This window comes from Bufo gargarizans, chromosome 7, assembly GCF_014858855.1.
Source record: "Bufo gargarizans isolate SCDJY-AF-19 chromosome 7, ASM1485885v1, whole genome shotgun sequence".
Lineage (NCBI taxonomy): Eukaryota > Metazoa > Chordata > Amphibia > Anura > Bufonidae > Bufo > Bufo gargarizans.
Window position 1 is genome coordinate 135728141 of NC_058086.1, and position 12258 is coordinate 135740398.

Below are 12258 nucleotides of genomic sequence, written 5' to 3' on the forward strand. Positions count from 1 at the left end.
CGGGCGCAGCTTGCCCCTGATTTAGTATATGGCCAAAAAATGAACAGACTATTGCTGGTTAAATGCACTTGGTGCGATAGCTTGACCAACCACACTACTGAGGGTTAAATGCACTTGGTGACGGGCGCAGCTTGCCCCTGATGTAGTATATGGCCAAAAAATGAACAGACTATTGCTGGTTAAATGCACTTGGTGTCAAAGCTTGACCAACCACACTACTGAGGGTTAAATGCACTTGGTGACGGGCGCAGCTTGCCCCTGATGTAGTATATGGCCAAAAAATGAACAGACTATTGCTGGTTAAATGCACTTGGTGTGATAGCTTGACCAACCACACTACTGAGGGTTAAATGCACTTGGTGACGGGCGCAGCTTGCCCCTGATGTAGTATATGGCCAAAAAATGAACAGACTATTGCTGGTTAAATGCACTTGGTGACGGGCGCAGCTTGCCCCTGATTTAGTATATGGCCAAAAAATGAACAGACTATTGCTGGTTAAATGCACTTGGTGTGATAGCTTGACCAACCACACTACTGAGGGTTAAATGCACTTGGTGACGGGCGCAGCTTGCCCCTGATGTAGTATATGGCCAAAAAATGAACAGACTATTGCTGGTTAAATGCACTTGGTGACGGGCGCAGCTTGCCCCTGATTTAGTATATGGCCAAAAAATGAACAGACTATTGCTGGTTAAATGCACTTGGTGTGATAGCTTGACCAACCACACTACTGAGGGTTAAATGCACTTGGTGACGGGCGCAGCTTGCCCCTGATGTAGTATATGGCCAAAAAATGAACAGACTATTGCTGGTTAAATGCACTTGGTGTGACAGCTTCACCCTGATGTAGGCTTTAGCCAAAAAACAACCACACCATTGAGGGTTAAATGCACTTGGTGACAGGCGCAGCTTGCCCCTGATGTAGTATATGGCCAAAAAATGAACAGACTATTGCTGGTTAAATGCACTTGGTGTGACAGCTTGACCAACCACACTACTGAGGGTTAAATGCACTTGGTGACGGGCGCAGCTTGCCCCTGATGTAGTATATGGCCAAAAAATGAACAGACTATTGCTGGTTAAATGCACTTGGTGACAGGCGCAGCTTGCCCCTGATTTAGTATATGGCCAAAAAATGAACAGACTATTGCTGGTTAAATGCACTTGGTGTGATAGCTTGACCAACCACACTACTGAGGGTTAAATGCACTTAGTGACGGGCGCAGCTTGCCCCTGATGTAGTATATGGCCAAAAAATGAACAGACTATTGCTGGTTAAATGCACTTGGTGACGGGCGCAGCTTGCCCCTGATTTAGTATATGGCCAAAAAATGAACAGACTATTGCTGGTTAAATGCACTTGGTGCGATAGCTTGACCAACCACACTACTGAGGGTTAAATGCACTTGGTGACGGGCGCAGCTTGCCCCTGATGTAGTATATGGCCAAAAAATGAACAGACTATTGCTGGTTAAATGCACTTGGTGTCACAGCTTGACCAACCACACTACTGAGGGTTAAATGCACTTGGTGACGGGCGCAGCTTGCCCCTGATGTAGTATATGGCCAAAAAATGAACAGACTATTGCTGGTTAAATGCACTTGGTGACGGGCGCAGCTTGCCCATGATTTAGTATATGGCCAAAAAATGAACAGACTATTGCTGGTTAAATGCACTTGGTGTGATAGCTTGACCAACCACACTACTGAGGGTTAAATGCACTTGGTGACAGGCGCAGCTTGCCCCTGATGTAGTATATGGCCAAAAAATGAACAGACTATTGCTGGTTAAATGCACTTGGTGTGACAGCTTCACCCTGATGTAGGCTTTAGCCAAAAAACAACCACACCATTGAGGGTTAAATGCACTTGGTCGCAGCTTGTGCTGGCGCACCACAAGACACAAAATGGCCGCCGATCACCCCAGAAAAATGTGACTGACAAACGGTCTGGGCAGCCTAAAAACAGTGAGCAATTGAGTATCAGCAGCTCAATGATCCACAGCTGCAGATCGATCAATAATCAAGTACTTTGGAGGAGTTAATCTGCCTAATCTCGCCCTACTGTCGCAGCCGCAACCTCTCCCTACGCTAATCAGAGCAGAGTGACGGGCGGCGCTATGTGACTCCAGCTTAAATAGGCTGGGTCACATGGTGCTCTGGCCAATCACAGCCATGCCAATAGTAGGCATGGCTGTGATGGCCTCTTGGGGCAAGTAGTATGACGCTTGTTGATTGGCTGCTTTGCAGCCTTTCAAAAAGCGCCAAGAAAGCGTCACAAAAGCGCCAAGAAAGCGACGAACACCGAACCCGAACCCGGACTTTTACGAAAATGTCCGGGTTCGGGTCCGTGTCACGGACACCCCAAAATTCGGTACGAACCCGAACTATACAGTTCGAGTTCGCTCATCCCTAGTTAATACCATGAAAATAGGTAAAACCATTATGTGCGGGGACTTCAACATGATAATGGATAGATCACTGGATTCTACCTGCTCTACAAGACGGCTGGAGGGAGGAATCGCATCTCTCTTGCAGTCTGAGGGTCTTATTGATGTTTGGAGAGCCCAGCACAGTGCAGAGAGGGACTATACCTTCTTCTGACCGCCCCATCATTCATACTCCCGTATAGACATGTTTTTAATTGATCATACCACCTTGATGCATACAAAATCCTCAAGTATAGGACTCATTCAATGGTCTGACCACGCCCAAATTACTTTGACCCTGGAAAATCTTTACCAATCCTCAAGAGCTCCCATTTGGCGAAATGATGTCTTTCTTTTTCATAACCGAGAAGCGGTGGAGGAGTTGTCTAAAGAAATGCAGGAGTTTTTCTCTTTTAATGAGGGGTCTGTCTCAGATAGTTATATGTTGTGGCAAACCCATAAAGCATTTATAAGAGGCTCCTTGATTAGATTAAAACACAAATTGAGAAAGGTTAGAGAAAAAGAATCTTCACAACTGTTGCAATCTATTGCAGATCTTGAGAAAGTTAATAAGGCAGCACCTACGGTCCACGTTTCTAACTTACTGTGTCTGCTCTCCCATAACTACTCCAGGAATTTGCTCAGAATGAAGTCGAGATACTACGCTCAGGGCAACAGAGCAGGTAAACTTCTGGCTAATCAAATCAAAATTCGCCAATCTAAATCAAAAATTTCATATCTCTTGCATCCATCTTCTAATGCTAAGTTGTTGGATCCTAGAGAGATCGCAGAACAATTTCGTTCTTATTATCACACTTTATATAATCTTAAAGATGACATTCCCACACCAGATAATTACCCCAGTCTTGTGGAGGACTTTCTAGCCAAATCTGACCTTTCTACTGTCTCCTCAACACAACTGCAGTTGTTACATTCCCCCGTCACTCCAGCAGAACTTCACAGGGTGATCATGTCTCTTCCGCAGGGTAAATCCCCAGGTCCGGATGGATTGGCAAACGAATATTATAAGAAATTTCTCCCTACCTTGGCACCCTATATGTTAGAAATTTTTAATAAAGCCTTAGAGGGAACGCCTTTCCCTTCGGAAATGCTCACAGCTTTAATTGTTACTCTGCCCAAGCCTGGGAAATCTCCAGATACTCCCAAAAACTTTAGGCCTATCTCTTTACTTAATTCGGACATAAAGATATTCGCCAAATTGATTGCCACTAGATTATCTCCTATACTGCCATCTCTAGTCAAGGACGACCAAACAGGTTTTGTCAAAGGCCGGATCTTATCAGATAATACCAGAAGACTGGTAGATCTGTTTAATTATGTAGAACAGAAAAATACTCCTCTGCTAGCTGTGACACTTGATGCTGAGAAAGCGTTTGACCGCTTGCACTGGTCATTCGCTTTCTCAGTCCTCCAGAAGATGGGGTTCAGTGGAAAAATAATGAATGCTTTTCATAGCCTATACCATTCTCCTACGGCCAAAGTATGGGTCAATGGGGTGATATCGAATCCCTTTCACATTACTAATGGATCACGCCAAGGGTGTCCTTTGTCACCCCTTTTGTTTATTTTAGCCTTGGAGTCCCTCGCTCAACATATACGAAATTCTCCCCTCCTACAGGGGGCAGTAATAGGTGGGAGAGATCACAGGATTTCACTTTACGCAGATGACATTATTCTCACCCTGTCGAACCCCCTCACATCCTTAAGCCACGCCTTAGATATTATAAAGCACTTTGGCTCGCTATCATATTATAAAATCAATAATTCCAAATCACAAGTCTTACCGATAAATATCCCTCAAGATGAAGTTACGCTTCTAAAAGGTATGCACTTATTAGATTGGCAGGAAACTGAGCTCCCATACTTAGGAATAAAACTCACATCCCCGTGTTCGCTTTTATATAAACGCAATTATGAGCCCCTCCTTACGACGATGACCTCCGACTTTACTCAGTTCTCAATGAGAGAAGTTTCATGGATAGGAAGAGTAGCGGCATTCCAAATGATGACATTACCTAAATTCATATATGTCCTGCGTGCTCTCCCGATCCCGGTCCCACAAGTATTTTTTTAAAAGGCGCAAATGTGTTTATCTAAATATATTTGGAGGACATCCAAACCTAGGATTGCGCAAAAACAACTTGAGGAAAAGTGCTGGAGGAATTGGACTGCCCTGCATCCAGGACTACTACAAAGCAATAGGTCTTTCGTTAGCTAGGGAATGGTGGATGTTAGATTGCACTAAAGCCTGGCACCAAATTGAGTCACACTCGGTTGGCGGAGGATCTCTGAGGGATCTTCTGATTAGAATTATATGGAATAGGAGGGTTCCTGATCTCACCCTTTTGACAATGAAACATGTGGGAAAATTATGGCTTCAAGCACACAACTCTTCCCCAGATTCTAAAGATTTTGTATTTTCCCACTCTGACACACACACTTTAGAGTCCTCTCTACAGAACATTAACTTGGCTAAATGGCGAGATGGTGGGTTAGAGAAAGTGTCTCAGCTGGTCTCTGCGGAGGGAGTACACTCCTTTCCTGTTATCCAACTGAAATTCCAATTACCGCCTGGAGAAATATTTAATTATCTTAGAATTAAACATTTCCTTACAACTATACTAAAATCTCCCCCCAGGGTTCATGAAGGAATCCTTCAATTGTTTCAAATCCCAGGCTTGTTGAGGAAAGGGGCGACTGGTCGCATTTACAACTTCCTTGGTGACAAAACCAAATTTATCAAAACTAGACCTTTCAAACAGTGGGAACAGGTGATAGGCCGTTCATTCTCAGATGACTCATGGTCATATGCTATTGGCTTCTTAACATCTAACTTCCAGTGCATCACTCATTACGAGGCGGGTTTTAAGACTCTCTTAAATTGGTATTTTACTCCTCAGAGATTACACACCATATATCCTTCTATCTCCCCTTTGTGTTGGAGAGGGTGTGGTTGCGTCGGATCACTCTTTCATATCCTCTGGACATGCCCGGTTATAGATACTTTTTGGAAGCAAATCTTCACATTAGTTGGGGAATTGGCTGGTCATGCCATATTGCCGTCTCCAGAGCTTGCTCTGTTATTTGTAGGTATCCACAGTATCCACCCTACGATTAGGCCAATAGTGGGACAAATTTTTCTTAGTGCCAAACTGATTGTGACACGACATTGGAAACGTCAAGCTCCTCCTGAACTCTCGGAGGTGGTCAATGAACTGAATATGTCCAGTAGATATGAACGATTACTCCCACCTTCAATACTTTCTCAGGTGCGATATCAGAACAAGTGGTCTCCCTGGACCTCTCATCCTTACTTCTCCCGATAGGTTACACTTCACCTATATAATATCCAGTACTGTATTCCCCCTGAAAGATAAAACATCCTCTTAGACAATTTGGCGTACATTGAAGTCTCTCCTAATATTAATGACACTAGATGGGTCTTTTTGTGTTTTCTTTGTGTTTTCTTTATTTCTTATGAATGCATACATACTACTTGTCGACTCAAGATTAGTCACCCATGGCTACACCTCGATGGACTTCTGTTAACAGTCCTTGCAAGCACTTGCATTAGTTTGGAGCTGAATACTATAATAGTCTCTTTAACTTACGTGGTATTGGCTTATACAATTTGTTCATGTATCTTAAATGTTTTCTTCTGCCTATTATGGTTTGAATATTGATCTTGCCTTGCATGGTGAGGATATGTCTAAAATATATGCCCTTACTGAGTGGCTGCGTCCACCTTAACGTGTCTTTTCTATATTATGCCAAATTATTCTTTCCTACTGTCTATTACTAATGTTTTTTATGACATGAAAACCTTAATAAAAAACATTTGATTTAAAAAACATTATATGCGAGGGCCTGCTGGTGAGCTGACCCTGTGAAACATTTTAGGTGGGGACCTGCTGGTGAGCTGACCCTCTAAAAAATGATATGCAAGGGCCTACTAGTAAGCTGACCCTGTAAAACATTGTAGGTGAGGGCCTGCAGCTGTGCTAAGCCTGTAAAACATTGTAGGTGAGGGCCTTATGGTGAGCTTACTCTCTAAAAAATTATATGCATGGGTCTGCTGGTGAGCTGACCCTGTAAAACATTGTAGGTAAGGGCCTGCTGGTGAGCTGACCCTCTAAAAAAATTATACACGAGGGCCTGCAGCTGAGCTGACCCTGTAAAATATTATGTGCGAAGGGCATATATGTGAGGGCATTATATGCAACGAATAAGCATGTTGATATGATGGAAGAGGTGGAGGAGGAGGAGGAGAAAACGAAGATTCAACCATATACCCTTGTTTGTGGTGGAAGGGGTGCATGGGAATATAGTGTATTCAATACACCATAAAAGCCACATTTAAAGTGCCTTTATGTTCAGCCACTTTCCTCTAGTGGAGTAGAGAAGTCAGGGGCAATCCAGGCCTCGTTCATTATTATAAGAGTCAACCTGTCAGCATTTTCAGTTGACAGGCGGATACCCTTATCAGTTATAATGCCACCAGCAGCACTAAATACCCGCTCAGACAAATCGCTGGCGGAAGGGCAGGCCAGCACCTTCAAGGCGTAGAGCGCCAGTTCGTGCCACGTGTTCAGCTTGGACACCCAGTAGTTGTAAGGCACTGAAAGATCATTGAGGACGCTGACATGATCTGCAATGTACTCCTTCACCATCTTCCAAAATGTTTCCCTCCTTGTGACACTAGGCCGCGCATCAGGGTAAGGGGGCTGGCGGGGTGTCATGAAAATGTCCCAGGCTTTGGAGAGTGATGCCCTGCCTCTGTTGGAACTGCTGTGTGTTCCCCTTGTCTCTCCTCCTTTGGCCAAAGAACTACGGACTCTGCCGCCAGCGTTGTCAGATGGAAATTTTGGAAGCAATTTTTCAACAAGGATCTTCTGGTATTGCACTGTTTTGCTCATCATCTCCACCAGAGAAATGAGAGATGAGAAGTTCTCTTTGTAGTCGGGGTCGAGATGGGTCAGCAACCAGTAATCCGTGTTGTCTAAAATGCATATAACGTGCAGGTCGCGGGAAAGGCAGCCTAACATGAAGTCAGCCATGTGTGCCAGAGTACCAACAGGCAAGACCAGGGGCGTTGCTAGGTTAAAACATTCGGGGCCTGGGGCCCTGATGTTTTGTCCTAGGTCCCGAATGTCCTGCCTGCCTGCTAGATACAACTGTATTGCCAGGATGATTGAATCTAATGCACTGGAAGAGCTGAAGGACCTTTGGTGACATCACAGGTCATGTGACCAGCAAAACAGGCAGTGGTTGAGAAGGACCTGCGATAATGTCACCATCATGTGACCAGTGCAGGAGAGGATGGCAGTGAAGAGGAGAAGAAGCTGTGGGGATATCTATTACATAAGGACAGGAAAGTGAAGGGAGAGGCAGAGCAATGCTGGGAGTTGTGGTTATTTAACTGGGAATGTATGGAAGAGCTGAAGGGAGGGATGTTATTTACATGGAACTGAGTGTTGGAGGTGGCTGTAGGAGGGAGTTATGTTATTTACATGGGACTGTATGTTGGAGGGGGCTGGGTAGGGTGATGTTAGTTACATGGGACTGTATGTTGAAGGTGGCTATGGGAAGGGATTATGTTATTTACATGGGACTGTATGTTGGAGGGGGCTGGGGGATGCAGTGATGTTATTTACATGGGACTGTATGTTGATGGTGGCTGTGGGAGGGAGTGATGATGCTTACATGGGACTGAATATTACAGGGGTCTGAGGGAGGGAGTGATGCTATTTACATGGGACTGAATTTAGAGGGAGCGATGTTATTTACATGGGACTGTATGTTAAAGGTGGGTAGTAGGGGGAATTATGTTATTTACATGGGACTGAATGTTGAGGGGATGATGTTATTTACATGAGATTGCATGTTGAGGTGGCTGGGGAGGAAGTCATGTTATTTACATGGGACTGCATTTTGGGGGGGGCTGGAGAGATGGTGTGATGTTATTTACATGGGACCCTATAGTGGAGGGAGGGAAATAGGGTTATTGTGTTGGCATTCTTATTACTACTGGGGGCTCTATAGGAGGGACTTATAGATTTGCCTTATTTCTGCTAAGAGCACTATGGGGGCCTTATTACTACTGAGGCGTCTGTAGAGAGCTTTATTACAACTGGGGGAACAATAGGGGGGCCTTATTTGTACCGGGGACTCTGAGGGCATTTTTTTTTTATACTGGAGGGCTCTTCTACTTATGGGGGCACTCTTGGGGAGCATTATCACTGTTAGGGGCACTGTAGGGGGCAGTATTACTAATGAGGGCATTCTAGAAGGGAATTACTATTGGTGGGACTATGAGGAGCACTATTACTATGAGGGCACACATTTTCCTTCAGGATAGTATTTGGGGGCATTGGGGAGCACAGCGAGCAGCAGGATAAGGATCCATTCACACGTCAGTATTTTGTAATCCGCATCCGTTCTGCAAATTTGCAGAACAGAATGCGGACCCATTCATACAATGGCCCTGCAAAAAATGCATCCATTGTTCCGTTCTGTTATGCGGATACGCAACAAAAATAGAGCTTGTCCTACTATTGTCCGCAAAATGCGGTCTGTGGTCCCATTGTAGTCAATGGGTCCACAAAAATGCGGATGATATGCAGAATGCATCAATATGTCATCCGCATGTCATCCGCAATTGTGGATCAGTTTCCAGGAAATAGAAATAAAAAATTTTTAGTACCATACCAACATATATTCCTCCTTCCATTTTTTGGGCGGAAAAACCTGGAAGCACTGGATGTGACAGGTATGTGATGCTGTATAGCAAGTACAGAAAAATGCGGGGTGTGGGGGGAGAGGGGATGGCGATTTTGCTGTCGTCATCAGGAGGATCGCTCTCAATATCCTCATCCTCTTCTTCCTTTTCTGCCCACCCACGCTGAACAGATTGAATTATACTTCCATGGGTACTACCCTCTGTAGCGGAGGCAACTGTCTCCTGCTCCTCCTCCTTTTTATTGTCCAATTCGTGCTGAGAAGACGAACTTAGGGTGGTCTGGCTATCACCCTGTGTAATGTCTTCCCCTATTTCCACCTCTTCCATATGCAAAGCATTGTTCTTAATTTTGAGCAGCGAGCGTTTGAGTAGACACAGAAGTGGGATGGTTACGCTGACAATAGCGTTATCGCCACTCACCATCTGTGTTGATTCCTCAAAGTTGCGTCAAACCTCACAGAGGTCAGACATCCATGCCCACTCCTCGCTTGTAAATAGTGGAAACTGACTGGAAAGGCGACGACCATGTTGCAGCTGGTATTCCACTACTGCCCTCTGCTGCTCACAAAGCCTGGCCAAATTGTGGATCGTAGAGTTCCAGTGCATGCTCACGTCGCCCAACAGCCGGTGTGTTGGCAATTTCAAGCGCTGCTGCAGCGTAGACAGAGCAGCTGAAGCTGTCGCTAACTTGCGTAAATGTGCACACACTCGACGCACCTTCACCAGTAGCTCAGGCAAATTGGGGTAGGTTTTGAGAAACCTCTGAACCACTAAATTTAAGATGTGGGCTAGACATGGAATATGTCTGAGCTTGCCGAGCTCCAAAGCCACCACCAAGTTACGGCCATTATCAGACAAAACTGTGTCTGGTTCTAGATTGAGTGGTGAGAGCCACAGCTCAGTCTGGTCTCTTATCCCTTGCCAAAGCTCTGCGGAGGTGTGCTGTTTGTCCCCTAAGCATATCAGCTTCAGCACGGCCTGTTGCTGCTTCCCCACTGCAGTGCTACACTGCTTCCAGCCACCGACTGATGACTGACTGGTGCTGCACGAGGATAATTCAGATGTAAAAGTGGAGGAGGAGGCGGAGGATGAGAAGTGGGGGTTGGAGCAACTAACGTAGGTGCTGGTGGAAACCCTGATCGATGTAGGGCCCGCAATCCTTGGCGTCGGTAGCACCTGTGCCATCCCAGGGTACGACTCGCTCCCGACCTCCACAACATTCACTCAGTGTGCCGTCAGAGAAATGTAGCGTCCCTGGCCGAATGCACTTGTCCATGTGTCCGTGGTTAAGTGGACCTTCCCAGTATCTGCATTGGTCAGGGCACGTGTGGTGTTACGGGACACATGTTGGTATAAGGCGGGCATGGCACACCTTGAAAAATAGTGGCGGCTGGGGGATTGCATATTGCAGGATGGCCGCCAACATCAGCCTGCGGAAGGCCTCAGTGTCCACAAGCCTAAATGGCAACATTTCCAGTGCCAGTAATTTGGAAAGCTGCGCATTTAGTGCTATGGCCTATGGGTAGGTGGCTAGTTATTTGCCCTTGCATTTAAATGGCTGGGGTAAGGACATTTGTACGCTGTGCTGGGACACAAGAAGTGGATGTGGTCACTGATGGTGCTTGCGAAGGTCCAGGTGCATGGCGGGGGGCCAGCGTCTTGGACAAGGAATTGGCCAGCACATAACACAGTGGAAGAAGAGGCAGTGGTGTGACCCACAGATTGTAGAACCAGTCGTTCGGCCCACCTTTTACGGTGCTTTGATGCCATGTGGCGGATCATGCTGGTGGTGGTGAGGGTGCTATTGTTCACGCCCCTGTTTATTTTTGTATGGCACAGGTCGCAAACTATTCCTTTATCGTCCGCACTTTCATCAAAAAGGCGCCAGACTGCGCAACACCTACCCCTTGGCAAGGGTGTGCTCCGGGGAGGCCTGTTTGGTGTGGCCCGCCTTTTCTCTTTTGCCACCCCACTGCCTCTTCCAGCCTTTTGCGGTGCAGCAGATCCCTCCCCCTCTGTGCTGCTGTCTTCGCTCGGCTTTCCAACTTCACAGGTTAGGTCAGTGACTTCATCGTCTACCACCTCCTCTTCCACTTCCTCACTCTTCTCATCCTCCTGACTTGTTGACCTAACCACTATCTCAGTGATTGACAATTGTGTCTCATCCTCTTCATCAACCTCTTGAGACAGTAATTGCCGTTGAGTTATTGGCCACTGTGTCTCATCATCGTCCACCTCATTAAACAGTAATTGCCGTTCCCCACCGTCATCTTCTTGTGATTGTGGATGCTCAAGAGTTTGGGAATCAGGGCACAAGATCTGTCCATCTTCAAGCGTGCTTGGCAAGAGGGCCAAATAAAGGAATGGCGCTGAAAAGAGCTCCTCGGAATATCCGAGTGTGGGATCACTTGTTTGCCCCAGACTCTCCATGGTGGGAGGAAGGAGGATCAGGGTGAGGATTGTATTGAGCAGACTCTTGGCTACTGAGACTGGACTTTGTGGAAGACATGTGGTGCTTAACCGACTGGAAGCATTATCTGCTGCAATCCAACCCCCACCTGGTCGCATTAGTCAGACTTCAAGAGTGGTGGCCTGCGCAAACTTGGAAATGAAGCTAGCTATCGTGGATGATAGTTTTTCATGTGCTCTGGCAGCAGGCACAGTTTCACCGCACCCAGGGCCACGGCCCTTGCGTGCACCATCAGCATCACGGCCACTGCCCCATCCATTACTGCTCGCCTTCTTCATATTAAATGTTATATATGATTTAAAGTCTGTCACACGTACAGTAGTGTAGTATTTGGAAGTGTATGCGCAAACAAATGTAAAAAGGTATTTGGGATGTGGAAACGTCACACAGGAGATATCCCGCAGATAATGTCAAGGCTGTTATCAGCGGCTAATGAAAAATTGCAGGGAATGTCACAGATATTTGGGTTGAGGAAACGTTATACAGGAGAGGTACCACCGGTAATGTTACTGTCCGCAGCGTCTACGTAAAAAAGTACACCGTATGTCACAAATAAATTTTTGAAGCGCACACGTTGCACTTTAGATGTGGCCCTGGTA